The sequence below is a fragment of the Manacus candei genome, unplaced genomic scaffold (genome assembly GCF_025592945.1).
Source record: "Manacus candei isolate 608988 ecotype Guabito, Panama unplaced genomic scaffold, ASM2559294v1 h1tg000014l, whole genome shotgun sequence".
Classification (NCBI taxonomy): Eukaryota; Metazoa; Chordata; class Aves; order Passeriformes; family Pipridae; genus Manacus; species Manacus candei.
The window spans coordinates 79,282,974-79,300,735 of NW_026138062.1; positions in this window are offsets into that span (position 1 = coordinate 79,282,974).

Below are 17,762 nucleotides of genomic sequence, written 5' to 3' on the forward strand. Positions count from 1 at the left end.
AAAACAAAGAGAGCTTAAACAAGTAAACTAGCAAATCAAACCCCTGAAAACCACCAGCAGCCCTACAAATATAGTTTAAAACCATAGCTATAACAGCAAAAATCCCCACAGACGCTGCATATTCATGTTCAGTTTGCATCTGTAATTCCAGATACACAACTGTTGCTGCTGCTGCTGCTGGAACTCTTTCTGGATCAAGAAAACAGTTTTATGTCAAACTCAGCTATTTCAAGCAGAAGCATGAAAGTGTTTCAAGCAGAAGTCCTTTCAGTTAAGGAAGGTTCTGAAATGCTGGTTCCAGTAATAAGACTTTCTATGTATCTATGTGAACTTTTTGCAGATTTAATGATGTTGAGAAAAAATAGTTTCACACTTAAAAAAAAGCCCCAAACCATAAATTAAGAAACTTCACTAATAGTAAATAGAGAACAGTGTCTTGAGAAATTTGAAGAGAAAACTTGAAAGCTTCCATTTGGTCTGAAGCACTTGCTGTTATTTGGGCAGGAAACAAGGGGAGAGAAGTGCAGAGTGACTGCAATGAGTCATCTTTTCTGTGGTTCAGAGACTATGCCATGCATCTGGCAAGCAAGGAAGAAAGGCGTTTTAGGAGGGTGGCAGAAAAATACAAAGCAATAGACAGAAATCATTGAATAAAGTCCTGTTGTTAAATAATTTAAATCCACTTGGTACCTGAGAGTCTCCTTCAGTTTACTGCAAATATGCCCCAGTTTCACTGCAGAGGAGGAGCTGAGGGACAGCTGCAAACACTACAGCAATGCCTTCATTCTTGTGTTACCCCAGCACTTGTCTCTTCAATACAGAAGAACTGTATATACACAGAAATGATGGTGACAGACTAGTGTGGATAGGCTCACATCCCTTACTGAACTGTGCCACATAAAAGGACCCCTCTCGACCTCCAGAGTAGCAAAGCAAGGAGGCAAGGATAGTGGGAGAGGGAGCTGTCATCCTCATGCAGACCTTCAGCAGAAAATGAGGGTGGTGGAAGAGAGACAAAAATCAGGCAGGGTGACAACCTGACTCCATCATTAGATGCTGCCTGATGCTTTGGAGGATTATTAAAGAAATAAGTGTATTCGGAACAGCCTGTACAAATGTGAAGGTCCCAAGGATTGTTCCACGTCCTTGGTGCTGTAAAACTCTGGAGTTCTGTTCTTTGCCCATAGGTGGGAACAAAAAGTACCCAGTAATTTTTTCAACACACACTCATGAATCTGAAAAGGGATAAGACTGAGCTAGCAGAACTTCTTTCCTATGTGAAATTAAACAGGAAGATATTACTACTTCCCTTTAAGGAGACTGATTTTTACACCTGTTAATCCCAAATTTAACATTGGTAGGCCTAGTTATTGCAGTGACAGTGAATAGAACTTGCTCAGAGCAGCTCTTTATGTGTGGCAGGAAATGTATACAATGAATCAAGCACTCCAGCTTGATAAAAGAACAAAAGAACAGTTGGGCACCTACGGTGTTTTTTACACAAATGGACAAGAAAAAGAAATTAATGAACAGAAGAGAAATATTTGGCTTTGGAAGAGAGTAAATGAAAAACAAACTCAGTATGAACCTGTTGAAAATTCTGTATTTAGGGTCAGTCTAAATATATAAAAAGCTTAGATGAGTTTTGGTAAGTGAAGATTATTCTCCTAATACTTATTTGTAGGTGTCTGCCCCAGCCATGCTAAACCCTATCTGACCTAGGACACATCTCATGGCAAAATCTACTTCACTACAAGAGGAACCAATCTCTATCTCTCTCAGTCTGGGAAGCTTTTCAGTGTTGCTGATGCCTAAAATCTGTAGGCATAATTACAAACTTTAGAAGGCACCTAAATTTGCCTCAGGGTTTCACAGTGTTCGGTTTTGCCTGGGCCTGGAAAAATGCTCCTGTGAACTGTTCCATCAAAATATCTCAGCTTTGAGTGCTGAAAATTAATCACCTGGCTAAGTACTTCACTAGGTTCAAGTTTTGTGTTTACTGTAAGTATTTGAAGTCATTAAAATACACAGCATGAATGAAAAACAAATATATATGATGTTCTGTAGAGAGTTCATTTTCATGAAAATATAAATGTTCAATGCACAGGTAAGATGATTAAAAATGGAAAAGACAAATTGAGCATAAATATATATGGTAACTACACAGCAGTAACTGACAACAGTGCATCTATTTCGCAGAACATTTAAATCAGCAAAAAGCCAAGATACAATATTCAAATCAGTCTTTATCAGAAAACCTATCTTGAAAGTTCCGTGGAAGAGTAATATCAGCTAGGGTATACTTTAAAGATTGTAATTGGACTTTATCCCAGAAAAGGCTAAATAAATTGAAATATGTTTTATATCATTATGCATATTCTTTTGTGATAAAAATGGTTTTATATTTCGTAGCAGTTCAAAAAACTGCGCAACAAGGGAATAATAATAAAGGAAAAGAAGCAATCAAAATGAAAAGGGGGAGATTTCTTGTATCCCTCTGCAAAAGAAATAACAAATTACTTCTGTGAATAATTTCAAAGAGTTGAATAAGCTGCACGCATCTCCCAGATGGCTCTTGGAAAAAAAATTAAAGAATTGTCTGAAACACTTGTAGAAAGCATATAAGACTTCTTTTTGTAATCTCAAACATAAAAATGTGCGAACTACAATATTTACTGACACAGTTTTATCAGATAGCCCTCTAAGAGAATCCTACAATAGCATGATATCAGAAGTCTATAGTCCATGAAATTTCTTCAGTAAACTGAAGATCCTTCCCACCAGGTCTATTCCTTCATAGAGTGCTCAAGAAGAAAAATTTCTCAACAGGCTTTTAAGGATTTTGAGCAGGGAGTGATTCAATACCTGTAAAACAGATGTAATTTACCTTCACTCATTTCAAAATCACTTACACAAAGGGCCAATTTCACTGCTGTGTGACAGCAGTACTCTGTTTTGCAACAGAGCACAAATTTTTTTTCACATATTGAACATACACAAGCAAATGAAGAACTTAATCTGACAACTGTTTAAAATCATGTTAGGTATGAGTTCCTTAAAATTCAGCATTTGTAACTCAAAACGAAGATAAAATAGATATATGATATTTTACAGACATATATTTAGATTATTTATTTATAAACATTTAGAAGTGTTCTATAAAGCACTTGGAAGTATGTTTTATATGCAGACACACACTCTGCAGCTTCCACATATTCTTTGCATGCTGTCTTTGGTAGAGAGAGGCAAAAGCTTTTTAATTCTGCTATATTATTTTGCAGTAAAAAAAGTTATTTCATTGCAGAAAACAGTCTTCTCAAAGGCCACTGGAGCAGGATTTCCATCTTCAGTCTGGACTGGAAGTCACTTCTAAAACTGTTTCAGAGCAGATGATCAGTTCAAGCAGAAGGCAGGCTGCTATAAATTGTACTAGAACGAGACCAAAGCTGACATTTAAGGACTTGAAATGTTTATTAGGAATGGAAGTGGATTTTTTTTTTAATGTAGTTCAAAGTATCTCGGTCACCTGCAGGCAGAAGAGGGCAGGAAGACACAGGTGTCTGTGCACCAGTCATGGGGAAAAGAATGTAGAGCAGTACCAGGGAGGGTGGCAGAACTACCAGTTATTGAGTTGTGGTAGACTTGGGTTCTGGCACTTTTTCTCTTCCTGTTACACTAGCAGGGTACAAAAGAGGCTTTTTATCTTTGCTCATATACGGTCTTAAAAATGTCAAATCAAGTATCTGCACCACAAAAATTATTTTTTTCTAAAACTACTGGTATAGATGCATAACTTTACTCTTCCCTTTGCCTTCCCTTCTTTTCTCCTCTTTCCTTTCCTCCTCAAAACATAAACACAACAAAACAAGGCATTCACATAAACAGCACACACAAATGCACTTGGGTACTCGTTCCTTACTCACGCTGCCTCTTATTTTCTCACCTCAATAGGTGATGTGATGGTTACTTAGGTAGCAGCCTGTGCTGCCTATTCTTTTTGAGCCCCTCTGATGTGTGTGTACCCACACACAAAGCAGTGACATAGCTGCTGGGTACCTGCTTTTCCACTGTGCATCCCTCTAAATCAAAAGCTGTGCTAAATAAATTGCTGAGTGCTGTCCCCATGAGGATGCATTTTTTACAGTTATCATGATCTTGAACCTTTCCACGCCAGCATGGCAGTGAAACAAAGTGTTTCTCATGGGGAAGCCAACACTTTGTCTTTTTCAAAATGTCCATTTTTACGGGACGTACAACATACCATTAAGTTACTCAAGGGGTTAATAAGCCTCAGAATCACTTGCCTTGTCTACAGTGAAGTGGAATAATGACATTTCTGCTGAATTTTTTTCCTGTAAAGGGGGACAGAAAACTCACTGGAAAGAAATGAATCGATGCCCTAAGCCCCTAACCAGCACTTCCAATGCCTTTATAGGGTACCTGAGAGCATATTAGGAAAATAAAGAGAAATCTTCAACTTACTGACTTAAAATGATTTTTTTCCCCCTATTCTCTGTTGACTTCAAAACTGAATCCCGAGGACTTTAAATTATATTTTACATGCAAAGCTTAAAACCTAATTTACCATATTGCTATCAGCCAACAGATAAAGTCTATAGCACAGTGGTAGATAACAGTTTCCAAGGGCAATACCCATGCCCAAAGCTTTCAGAAGCTATAACATGGAGGATACAATAGAGAAGGTGATACACATCAGGCTACTTGTCCCTGGACCCTTCCCTTTCAGCTTCAGGCCAGCTATGTATCTGACTCATCTGAAATCCTCTCATCCCCTGGAGAGTGTCACAGGCACTAACATATATGGATTGCTGCAACCTCATTTCTGTGCCAGTGCCACAGTTATCTCAGTTCAGGGACTCTGAAAGAATCACAGAGCAGAGAGATAACTATATTTAAGCCTTAAGAATTGCCATCTTTGTGAGGGGTAGCTTCGCTCTCCCATAAGAGATAAAAGGCAACCCGTTCCAAGACAGGCAAAATTGCAAAGACCACAAGGTAAAGGCTGGAATACCACAAAAATATGTACAGAAATGTCTTATAAAAGCACAAAAGTATTGAGAGCATCGATAACTTCCTGAAGCTGGCAACTCTAGTTCAATGGAGCCATGCCGACCTACTCCAGCTGAGCAGCAGGCCTGCACTCTTGGAAAACAAAAATAAACATTTTATGAAATCAAACCTTCTCCTTGATGTGCTTTTACATGAAAGAACTTTTCTCAGCAGGCAACACTCTGCTATTGCTGAATATAGCATTTTAGAGGCACGCTTCCTAGGTGCTTTTTGCCTGAGAGGGGAATTTTTCCTTCCCGGTCTCCCATCACTGCAGGCAGCCGGTGCCACGAGCACCTCAAGCTTTGTATTTCTGTATTTTTTGGTATATTATTTTTGTCACTTCCATCAGTTGTGTGCCTTAACCCTCTTCCAAACAGTAAACAATCAAAGGGCTTGGACTTTTACAGCAGCATTAAAATTAACATGCCATGAATATAAATTATTTCCCATTTCCACCTTTTGAGTAGCAACGTGTCAACAAATGACTGAGCTCATGTGTTTCAGCCTTCAGGGTGGCCAACCTCTTTGTGAAGTTTAGTTTCTAGCCTATACAGAATCTGTCAGACTTTGATCCATCACAAAAAATATGACAGCACTGCGAGGTGTCCCTCCACATCTCAGCTGTAATTGCTCAGAATTTTGCTTAATCAGGAAATCCTCAGTACCTGTCAGGCCAAAGTCGGGGTAGGATGCTGTGACAAGGGTCATCTATTTCTCTCTGCCTGCTTGATATTAACACAGTAGACAGTCTCATATTACTAGATGTGCTGCATTGGCAGAGAGATAATAAAGCTTGCTATAGACTCTGGAATTCCCTTTGGGTTTCAAGTAACAGGTTTGCCAGAAGTGGTTCACCTTATTTTTCAAATATTTTATAGCTGCATAAAAAGTGCCAGATGCTGTTTAGAAACTGGACTTCGAGGTAACCACTCAATCAGCAGAAAAAGGAAACTGAAACAACTTTTATCTAGCAGCTGCCAACGTAAAGGAAAAACCCCAAACGAAACATCTATGCCCATGATACAATTTGGGTATGAAACCACCGTTAAAGTGACACACTCAGAACATTTTCCATTCAATTTGAGATGGCAGGTATTGTATTTTACACACAACAGACTTATTTTGCAGTCAAGATAGCTTTTTCCTTGTGTCAGTGGAATAGACGCTCGACCACCTGTTCTCAAAATTGGAATGTTTCATTAAAGAAACGTGCTCATTATCTGTCATGCAGAAGACAGGCCGTATTAATGCAAACTTGGAAGAAAAATATAATGTAAAGAGAGAGAGAGTAAAATAATTAGTGGCAAAGTGAAGACAGGAAATGTAGTATTTCTGGATTTTTCTAAACATTTGATAAGGTTCCCCACAAAAATGTATTTGAAGGAAATTAATTCAATATTAGCTCAGAAAAAAAGCATTGCCACATTAATGAAAATCTGACTTTGTTGTCCTAAAATGTGTAATGATAAATGACTATCTATTGATTGAGGTGGAGGACAGATGTTCTTGGGGCACTACAGGCTTTGGTGGTTGCTTTCCTACATTGACAGATATTAGATAAAGGAAATAATTTAGTCTTCAGTTCTGAAAGATATTATATTACAACAACAATATTATTAGGAAACAGGTGGGTGACTCAAAACACGTGGTTGAAAGAAAACTTTAATTTCAAAGACATGCATGAGATGATTACATGAATGATGGTATTAAATGTAGGTTTTTTAGGTGATAGCATGAGAGAATAATTTCACCTAAACTAGACCTGGTAGAATAGGTATGGTATGGAATAAGCATACTGGTAGATGTTAGATGTGAGACTTCTAAGGCAGATGTGGAAGCGTTTCAAAAGAAAACAAAACAAAACAAAAAAATAAAAGATGATTCACTAATCTCTGAACAAGGTTTAAGGTACCAAAGCCCAGTGGGAATGGGGAGAGAGGAGGGGTAAATTGAGGACTGGGTAGCCATCTGCAGGAGATTAGACAACATAAAGCTCATTAAAAAAAAAGGTTATTAAGACTAGATAAAACGATTCAAAAAATTATAGCCAGACACATATATAAGGAAAAAGCAGAAATTACATCATTTGTGATGAGACATGCTCCCTTATCAAAAAAAAGGCAATAAAATCTTTTCACTAAGAAATTCCTTTTCAGGGTGAACAGATTTGTATAGTGAAAGCACAGAAGCCAGTGGAGTTATTATAGTTATGCTGGGACTCGATCCAACAGGTAAGGAATATTGCAATATTGTTTTGGTAGCTACAGTTCAACTAGGGAGAGCTGGGAAGAAACTCAGAGCATTTAAGAATCCACAGGAAATATAAAGAACAAACTGCAATAAGTTCTGTAGTTTATTTCAAACTCCCAAAGAGCATATAACTGTTGAATAACAATCTAAAGTATTTCCACAATACCAGTTATCTGAAATGGAGAAGTCTCTTCAAAAAAAAAACAAAGACTTTCTAGATGAAAGGAAATTTGCTCTTATTGAGTCATAAAGTCTGGATGAAGCAGTGATCTACTCCCCCATATGCTGAAGATAGGTTCTGGATATGTTCTCAGTTCCACTGACTGTGTTTCTGTGAGGCAAACAGCATCTGAAATATATATGAAAAATACAGTCATAACCTTAATTACACCTAGTTAAAGAAGCAACAGTCACTGACTGGTAGAGTGGCCCAACTCTAAGGATGATATATAGTACAACATATCCTGTGGCAAGGCCAGGATAGAAATACTGAGACTCTGTTTAAAAAAAAAATCACAAGCACATATGGTTTCTTATAGCAAGAAGGTATATTTTAGGTCATAATCACTGAGCAAAAGTCAACACAACCAAAGAACATACCAGCTGAAATGCCAGAGTGCAGCAGGAGTCAGGGCTATGTTCCTTGAGTGTCCAGCCGTAAAGCTATTTGCCAATTTGTTAACATTGACAAAAACGGCTACAAATTATTCCCGCTTTCTAATTGCTACCCTCAGCTAGGGGGAATGGGCTTGTTTCATTCAAAGCCTAGGATGATCCACCTTCCAAAAAAAAACATTCTTAAAGCTGACATCTGCCTGCAGATGAAGGATATATGTGCAGCCACAGAGCAGAGCTCATTCCTTAGCCTTGGGAGGTGTTACCTAGTGTAATGAACAGGTATCATCCTACAAAGTTCATTGACCCTACAAGTTCACAAGGATAGCTGAAGGCTGTAGGGCAGCCCACAGAGACTATACCTTCGGAGTGGGCATGAGTGAGACATAAAAGCATTTAGAAATAGTTACCTTAAAAAAAAATTATTTTCATTAAATTCCCATCTTTTATCATTGTTAGGGTGACTGCCTTGGAACATTAGGAGCCTAGATGGGAGCTAAGCCACTCCATCTTCTTTGAACACCTTATTGCACTGCCAGACATGTCACTGTCAGCACAAATGCAAAGGTAAAATGCAAGTCTCAAAAAAATTTTTAAAAATTACTGATGGAGGGAAACTGTGTTCATTTGTTGGGGTATTTGGTTTGGTTTGGTTTGTTTTTTTCCTGTTTCTTCCTTTCCTGTTCATTCTCAGTCGGCAGCTGAACCCATTTGTTACTTCACTTGTACACACACCCCCTTTACTACCTGCAGTGGCAGGTTCACATGATATCTGAGGCCTTAATTTTGAAGAAATTTTATTTATTTTATTTTTGGTAAATGAACAAAGGAGCTTTCGGTAGTCTTTCCTCTCAGGAAGAAAACCTTTAGAGACCTAATGCCATTACACCAGAGCAACTTTGCAGTGATATTATTTAAGAAAAGAGATCAAAAGCTAATAACCTCTCCAGCTTGGCAAGAGCTTCCAAATGATTGCCTTCTAGACAATTTATCCAGAGAACTTGCATTGTCCTGGTGGAGAAGAAACCAGCAGTTGGTCTTTGCAGCAAAGAAAGCCTTTTAAGCTCCTGCTAGCAATCTTGTACAGAAGAAATGATTAAGGAAAAGTCACCTCCAGGCACGAAAAAAAATTCCTCACAATAAACCAGATGGGATAAAATTAGAATCTGCTATCAAGCCTGAAAAGCTCAATGCTAATGCTGTAATTGCAGGGCTGAGGACTGCTGCAGAAGGAATTAATACAGCTGCTTGGAATTAAAAATGGTCAAGGAGTATACCATTTGGAAATGAAAGGGTTTAAGAAAATTAGTTCCTCCATGAGAGGAAACAAACTGTAGCAATTCACCTGATGAAATAAGCAACTCATCTAATATATATCCATATTAAACTAACAAAATGAAACGAGTGCAGAGAAGATTGAAACAGTGACTTCTGTCGCTGCTTTAACTTCTGCCTTGCAGCAGTTTCAGGACTAGATCCTGCATTTCAAGCTGCACATCTCTGAAAGCAAATCCAATATCATGGGCATAATCATTGCCAGAGTTTAAAGTGTTAAATGGTGGATTACACAGGCAGAGTGGGATGCAGTAGTAAGATCTGCATGGTGTTGGTTCCCAAAATGTAATATCTGCAGAGAGGGATTTGAGTGGTCTCTGCAAAAAGCTGTGGGCTATGAAAGCTGGGGAAAGAACCTCAGTTTAAGAAGTAAATGAGGTATCACTGGTGTGGAGTGCCCTGGCCAAGCCAGAGAATCCACACCCTGATTTCATCAAACCTGTGCAGAAGACCTATTGTGCTTTATCTCTCCCTTTGTGTTCCCTGGATCCTGTGCACCCTGTAAACCTGAATACCTTTTCCCCCCCCTTTAATTCCCCTAAGATAAAATGGGTTTTCCTCTATGATGTAAGTGTAAGCCCCCAAGATCTGTAAACCTGGGTTTTCCCCTTTTTACTTCATCTCTGTAAAGCCCCCAATTGTAATAAGCCAGCCCTCCGATGAATATTCAAATCCTGCCATGAATATGTAGTACCCCAGACCCACAAAATACCAGGTTTTGTACGAACAAACCATTCCAGTTTCTTGCTGCCAAGCTGGGATCGTCTTAGCTTTATCGACCTCCACAGATGGACATTTGCAAAGAGGACTGTGACTGTGACTGAGGTGCCTCCTGCATGTGCCGGGACAGGCGTGGCTCTCCAGGCTCTCCTGACACAGAGCTTGACGGGCTGACTTTTGAATTTGCAATGCCCAGTGGTTTTGCTCCGCAGGGCTTAATGCAACCACTCCCAGGACCCAGGATTTCCATCTGCATGAAGCGAATGTGCTCTGAGCAAAAAGCAACTCAGCTGAAAAGAGAGATCTTCTCCGGATGTCTTACTAAAGACAGACATTTTGAAATATTGCAGTGTTTCATGAGCAAATTATCTTAAATTGACCCAAAATTGTTCTGAGATCTGGCGAGCTTAAGCTAACTTTCTGTGAATCTGTATCCAAGTTCAAATTGTAATGCAATCTGCAAGTACAACTGTTTCCAGATAATCACGTTGCATATAAGGGTTTTTTGTTTTCTTTTGTTTCTCTTTTTTTTCCCCCTCCCCTCCAGGATGCCTTGTATCACTTGGTGAGTTTTCTCACTGTATACTTTATTCAGACTTGGAAATGGTAATTTGACAGCAAGATATTCTGGCTGACATTATTCCAAGTTCTACTCCGCTACCATTGATGGAATTTAACAGGGCATGACCTGGCCCTATGGTTCTAGTCCATCAAAACAGAAACTATATATGTTATTTAAAATTAAAAGGTCAGTTGTTTGATGGCAGATTTTGAGGCAGAGAAAAAAATAATCTTGGAAAGATCAATATACTATGAAACATCTCTATAGAAAAAGGTATTTTTCTCTTCAACCTGATGCAAGTATAGTCATTATCCATCTGAGACTATTCCACTGAATCATATTCTACTGAGACTATTTATATTTTCATGTGTCTATCTTATAAGTTACATTTTTGTTTCAAAGTTAGTAGAAGAGGTAAAATCCTGTGGCCTCAGAGACACTGCTCTGGGCTGTTGCAGATTTAGAAAAAAAAAAATAATAAAAAAATAAAATCACAATGCTACTTACAGGATGGAGGTGACCTGGGTCTCATGCCTAAAGATACCTGCTTAATCTTTTGGAACATCCTGTGGAAAAGATCAATTTTCAATTGACAGGAACATTCACTGTTGCAAACCTCCCTGCTGGGATACAAAACTGAGGTCATTTATTAGAACGAATATAATGAATGGCAGGGATGATCCCTGTAGTTTTATGGATACATACCAGAAAAATCTATCTAATCAAAGACTGCAAATGAACAGTATGTTAAAATGGACTGGTGTAGTGTCTGTGGTTACTGACAAGTCACCAGATGCTCAAGATCAATAGATGTTTTGCATATTTTAATTATTCTTATGGGTTTAGAAATTAATTACTCTTATGAACTTCAGGTATTTTTGGCAGACACAGTTTACCTTGAAGCTGTGAGTTTTACTCGTGCTTCATTAGCTAAAATGAGGTGCCAGCATGCTGATGTAGAGCCATGTTTTTATTTCCAGTTGCTCATCTGAGTGCTGGAAGATGATACACAGAGATTCCAGAGTGCCTCCCACAACACAAGATTATGTTTAATTTACTGGCAAATATGGGGAATCTGTTAAACAGAGAGCATTATTTTGTAATCTTACATTAATTTTCAGGAACAATACTTCCAGTCTTGTGGACACTGTCAGGGCTCATAAAGAAAAGTTACTGTAAACATTAAATGTCAGACAGACTCAACAAGATGGGAGGAAACAAAAAACAACCTGCATCAACCATACTTGAATTTAGGGAAGGAATTAAATTGTATGAATGACAATAGAATGAAAGGAATCTGCTTTCCAGTTAAAGAAAGTGTTTAATTAATAATGAGTTAAGAGAGACTTGTTTTGTTCCTTTTAAGATCTGATGCTGGACTAAGTCATAAGGGAGCATACATGAAATACAGGTTACTAGCAGCTAACATGAAGAAGAAAATTTACTCCTTACAAAACTGTGTACACAACAGTAAATCCAAATAGAAGAGGCCGATTTGTTAAACAGCCACAACCAGTAGTGCATAACATCAATCTCAAGAATTCTTTTCATAATTATATTGCACTATAAATTACTGGAAATAAGGATTTAGAATTGGGAGAAAAGATGCTAGAGGAAATAAATCAGATCGAAGATGGTAAGAAAGAAAAACATGCAAAAAAAAGTCATAGCAACTCAGGGTTAAAACACATTTTTTATGTATCTGTGCACTTTCCAATAAACACTTTAAAATGATTGATGGGGATGGACATTCTATCAACACCTAAAATACTTAAAATTCATAATAAATCAATCAATCCAGAATGTAAGCAGGACTTGGGTGACATCGGCACTGCTGGTGGGTTTTTTCCCCATTCTCCCTCATTTCTCTAGAAATTTAGTCTTATTTACACATTTTTGCATACTATGAACATTCATTTGTCATTCCATATTATTAGTCGTGCCTAATTCCTGCTGCAGTCAGCATTCTCCTTCAACTGAAACATGACATTAGGTTCTGTCTAAGTGGATTTCAGAGCTCTTTTTGTCAGAAATGTTTCCTGTTAATAATTGATGCAATCTTTTGCATGTCCTATTTGTTCTAGGTAATTTTTTTAAGTATTCTCTTTATTCTAGAAATGCTGTCATCATGATGGGGATAATAAACTAAAAATCAGTCGTGCTTTACTTTTTTTTTCCTATATTCAATGCTAAAGACCCCCAACAGTTCAAATAAAAAGTTTGTGTGTCCGTCCCGAGCACGTGGAAACAACACGGGAGCAGCAAAACGCAGGAGACAAGAAGGGTTGTGATGTTTCACACACTGAGCTGGCTCAGCTCTCCAAGTTTGTGTTCAACCACAGACTGTCCTGCCAATTCCACGTGGCAAGAAGGAGCCACGTGTGCACTGCCAGGGCTTGCTTGCAGCACAGCCAGCCACTCCCAGCCGTGGTGCCGTGCCAGGAGCTGTATCCAGAACATCCACAAGAACCCAACCCGCGGATGAGGGTTGCCAAAACTTCCGTCTGTACTGCCCTACAACTCTGCAGGACTGAAGAAAACCTTGAGGGCCCTTATTTAAGAGGCAGGACCATTCAGCTGTGTGTTGAGAAGTGGGGATGTCAGTGATCTGCTGAACGGAACACAGAGAACCTTTTTCTTCCCTCTCAGCTTCCTCCCCCCCCACTTCTATAACAATTTCCACTCTTGTTAAAACAGATTATTTCAAGTTCAAAATCCATTTCAAAGATCTCTTCATTGTACTCACCTATTCAGAGGCCTTGTGACAATGAACCCCATGAGGCCAGGGACAGGGTGGGGTGAGCTCCTGAACAGCTATGGAGGACGTGCCAATGGTCTCAAAGTCAGTGGCCTGGGGTGTGTGGACTAGATTCTCAAATGCATGGAGATATCTGAATTTACAGCTTGCAGACACCTGAAGATGCAGCTAGGCATGCCATGGGATTTACACAAGTGCCTAACCAGGAACTGGGTAGCTGCCACTGTCATTAAAAATGAGTTAAATGTTTTGCCTGGTCATGTGCTTCTGTTAATCCTGCTAAGTGCTTTTCTGCCTTTTTGGGCAGTTCAATCTTTTTTTATTCTAGTCCCAGGTTATTAAGTTACCAAACAGTACTTAGATATCTATCACAAACTCATTTACATTAAGTATATGGAGCTTCAAAAACCAGGGCCTTTTCTGCATTTCTTGATTTCAGTGGTGATTGCTAACTAATAGCTTTAGCATTCCTATAGCTGTGCCATCTGATGACTGCAAAAATCCCTCAAAATATTAATTAACTGAGCTACACAATGCACCTGTGAACTAGATTTTTATCATTCATTGGCAGATGGGGAAACAAAGACACAGAAAGGTTGAATGCTTTATCAAAGAGCCCAGAGGAGGCCTGTTGCAGAGCTGAAAACCAAACAATCAGAACCCAGATATACCAGCATTTGGTGCTGCACATCATTATTATTCTGTGTTACATCTCAGGTCTTCCTTTCAAGTCTCAGACCACAATCCTTCAGTAACTCAAAACTCTCCTACCTACCACTACTCCTCTTCTTCCTCAAAGCCCTTCGTCTTTCTGTGGACGACACCCTGCCTGTCACTCAGCCATGGATGATACTTCTGACTACTCTAGATTCTTGTGTTCTGTTGAAGACTAGTAGATAATCCTTTACCAGTTTTCCTATCTTGCCTTCACAGATAAAGCACTTGTCTAAAGTTTCATCATATATCAATAGCTGCAACCCTTTCCTTTTGGCCTTGACAAATGCAATCTCACACAATCAATATTCCTCCAGAAAACATTGCTCAGGATATCGTTTCCATAAGCCTTGTGCTTTGTCTTTGTCATCTCTTCACTGGTTCCCATTCGTTTTCTTTCACAAACATAAGCTCCTGCCTTCATTTTTAAAGTCCCTCACAGCCTATTCCTGCATTATCTATATCACTAATTCCATATAAAAAGATTAAGTCCTACCACTGATGTCAGGATGGTAAAAAGACTGAGAGAGAAAAGATGGGGCTGTTCCTTTGAGCAGAAGACTCTGACACCGGGATTTAAAAAGTAGCATATTAACAACTGGCAGGACAACTGGTAACAGCAAGAAATAAAGGAAAATACTAATATTGCTATTAGTATGATGTTCACTGACTTATGTCTAACAAGTTAACTGTTAGCTAGTAACATTGTCCTCCAAACACAAATGATACTTCATTTTAACACGCCTATAATTATAGTTGAAGCAGATTTCAAGGCCACAAATCCCTCTTGCTTGCATGCTTGCTATCTGTCTATGTATGTAGTTATCTACTGTGAAGGAAAACTAACAACACATCATCAAGGACAGAGAGAATAGAAAGAAAGAACTTCTCTACATCTTTACAACAAATAATGAATGGATTTATAAGAAATATTTCAGCTGAAAAGAAAAGCTGCTTTGCTGAATCCAGAATTTTGGTACCTAACCTGATTTGAGGCTCTGGACATTCAAATCACAAGCACTGATAAATCAGAAAAGAATCATCTTATTTTGAAAACCAAGTGAGACCATGCCAAAGATGATCATCAGAAACAAGCCAAGAAACAATATCTCCTTTTAGCTTACTGTGACATGACTGGGGCAAACAAGTCAAGACACATGCATTAAACAGTTCCTTTTAAAAATACCAAAATAGAAATGTTTAGATAACTGTCATAATGTCTTACAGAGATCTTTGGTAGTATGAATCTACATCAAGATAGCAGAGAAAAAAAACCCACCATGACACACATGAACATAGCAGTAAGGGTTGTTCTACGAAGAAAATTTAAGGTTATGAAATAATTCTGGTAGGCTGCTATTTCAAAAAGAAAACCAGCTATAATAATTTAAATTTTTTTTAGAAATGTCATTTATATAAACACTAAGTGAAGAGTACTAGATTTCATACTGTTCTACTGGTTGAAACAGGATAAAATACTTTGGCTTGGCACTATTCAGTCGAATTTAGATAATTTAATCCAATTCAAAAGGCTGTCTGAGAGAGCAGTTACCAGAGAATACACAGGAAGATCTTTCCAAAGTTGGACATTTTCCCCTCTCTTCTTCAAACTGCAAGATTCACCAACTTCAAGATGTTGTCAGTTTGGGATGTTGTGAACCTGGTGATGGTGGGACAAAACTTGACATTTCAAATGAGTTAGGAATGGAGAATGGGTACAGTGATGAAAATGGATCTACATCAAAGATGACAATCAGCAGCAGAGACATTTTAACAGCCATGTCTTAGGTTCCAATACATTAAAAACATTTAAAAAAAAAGCAAAGAATTCTAGAAAGATTTGGTTGGTAAATAAATGAGTTAATAAGCCATAATTTTACACAAGATGAGAAGGGATATTGGGAAAAAGGTTATATTTTTTGAAGCTTAGCTTAGGAAAAGTAATAACCCCCCCCTGCATTCAGTCAACAATTTTCCATAGATGACAACATACAGGTAAGATGCTCCTTCTCACACACAAAGGGAAAGGCTATGAAAAATTTTTAATCAATAATCAGTCACACAATACCCACAACAGTCATCAGTATGCTCTGGTAGGCAACAGTCTGCCTGCCCTCCTAAAATGTAGTGGAGAAGAGGGAGAAGATAGTGAGGCAACACTGTCTAAAGTATATGCAGCAGGTTTCCCCATAGGACAACCATCACAGGTAGTTGTCATTCTCGTTGTTACCATAATTTTGGGGGTATTTTTTTTATTCTTAAAGTGGTATTTACACCAGGAACTCTGACTGGATGTGAGGTATCTCTATCAGACTTAACAATGCTAGATAATGGAATGTATGTAAGGCAGAGCTCTTGTTTGGTTTTCATCCTGCTCTTCTTTTTTTTTGTGAATTGTTCTTTTAAGGCGTAGTATCTCAATATCTGCATTTACACTAACTGCAAAAGTCCTCTGAACAGTCATTATAATGGCAGGGAGTCTCTCTTCTTTCCTTACCTCTCACCTTCACCAAGAAGGGTCAAAAAAAACCAGGGGTGGTAATCTGTAATCCACTTAGGAAATGCATCCTACTCATCCGGGAGAATTTGGGAAGGGGAGTGAGTCTTTTTATTTTTAGCCTTTTTTAGAACAGAAGCCTTTTTTTAGAACAGAAGCCTTGTGGGTGTGGAAGTAGACATGGCTGGTGAAGGAAGTAAGACATTAATACTGGAGTACGTGTGGCAGCACCATCTGTGAGGAGAAATCAGCAACAAGCAGGGAAAGGGGCCTGGGAATTATGCAGACCAGAAAAGCTTTGGATTGGAGGGTAAGGTCCAAGGCATGTGAAGTGATTAGACTAGAAGGATGGAGCATTGAATGAAGTGGGAATTGCAGGGCGAGGATATTTGAATTGATGGCTGACAGTGCAGTGGATGGGAAAGGTTGGAACAGACTGGAAAGAGTGGCAGCAAATGAGGGTGTGGTCACTTCTGAGGAGAAGACAACCTTAAAAATGGGAGAGCAGAGACTATAGAGTAGATTCAGAAGAACTGAGGAGACTTGGGTATTAGGATTTGGTGTGAAGGAGATGTAAACTGATTCAAAGCTGGAAGAACTGGGGCATTAGGTTTGTGTTTTCCTGAGGCACTTCAAACTGATGTGGTTGGAGGAACAAAGAAACATGAACAAAATTCTTTCAGGAATAGAGATAATGTAGTCAGTCTTGATATAAAAGGTTACACACAAATGCCAGTAAACACTTGATAATAGTGTTCAATGATTAATTGAAGAGAATGTAATACAAGGGAAGAGTGATGGACAGAGATAATCCATGGAATAATATCTTAATACCAGCATTTTGCCATCTCCTGAGACAGCAGAATCTAATTGAAGAAGTTAAATAAGAATGAGTTGCAATAATTGAAGTCCTAAAAGCATGTGACATCAAGTAGTGTTAAAAATTTTAATATCCTAGCAGTATTTCTTATTTGGCAACTTAAAGGGTGAACACTATTATTAACTTTTTATCAAAAAATTTGATCTATTAAGAACCTCAGTGTTCTTGGTCGTATTGGATCAATTTGCTGCCTAAAAGGAGCTTTAAAGTTGGGGCAGATTTTAATAAATTCAAGCCAATTTTTAACATTTTCGTATTAAAAAGCATTAATTATTAACAACTACTGTGACACCCACAGTTGCACTTTTGCTGAACCATCAAGCTAAATGTTATGAACATTTAACAGCAATAATTGAGG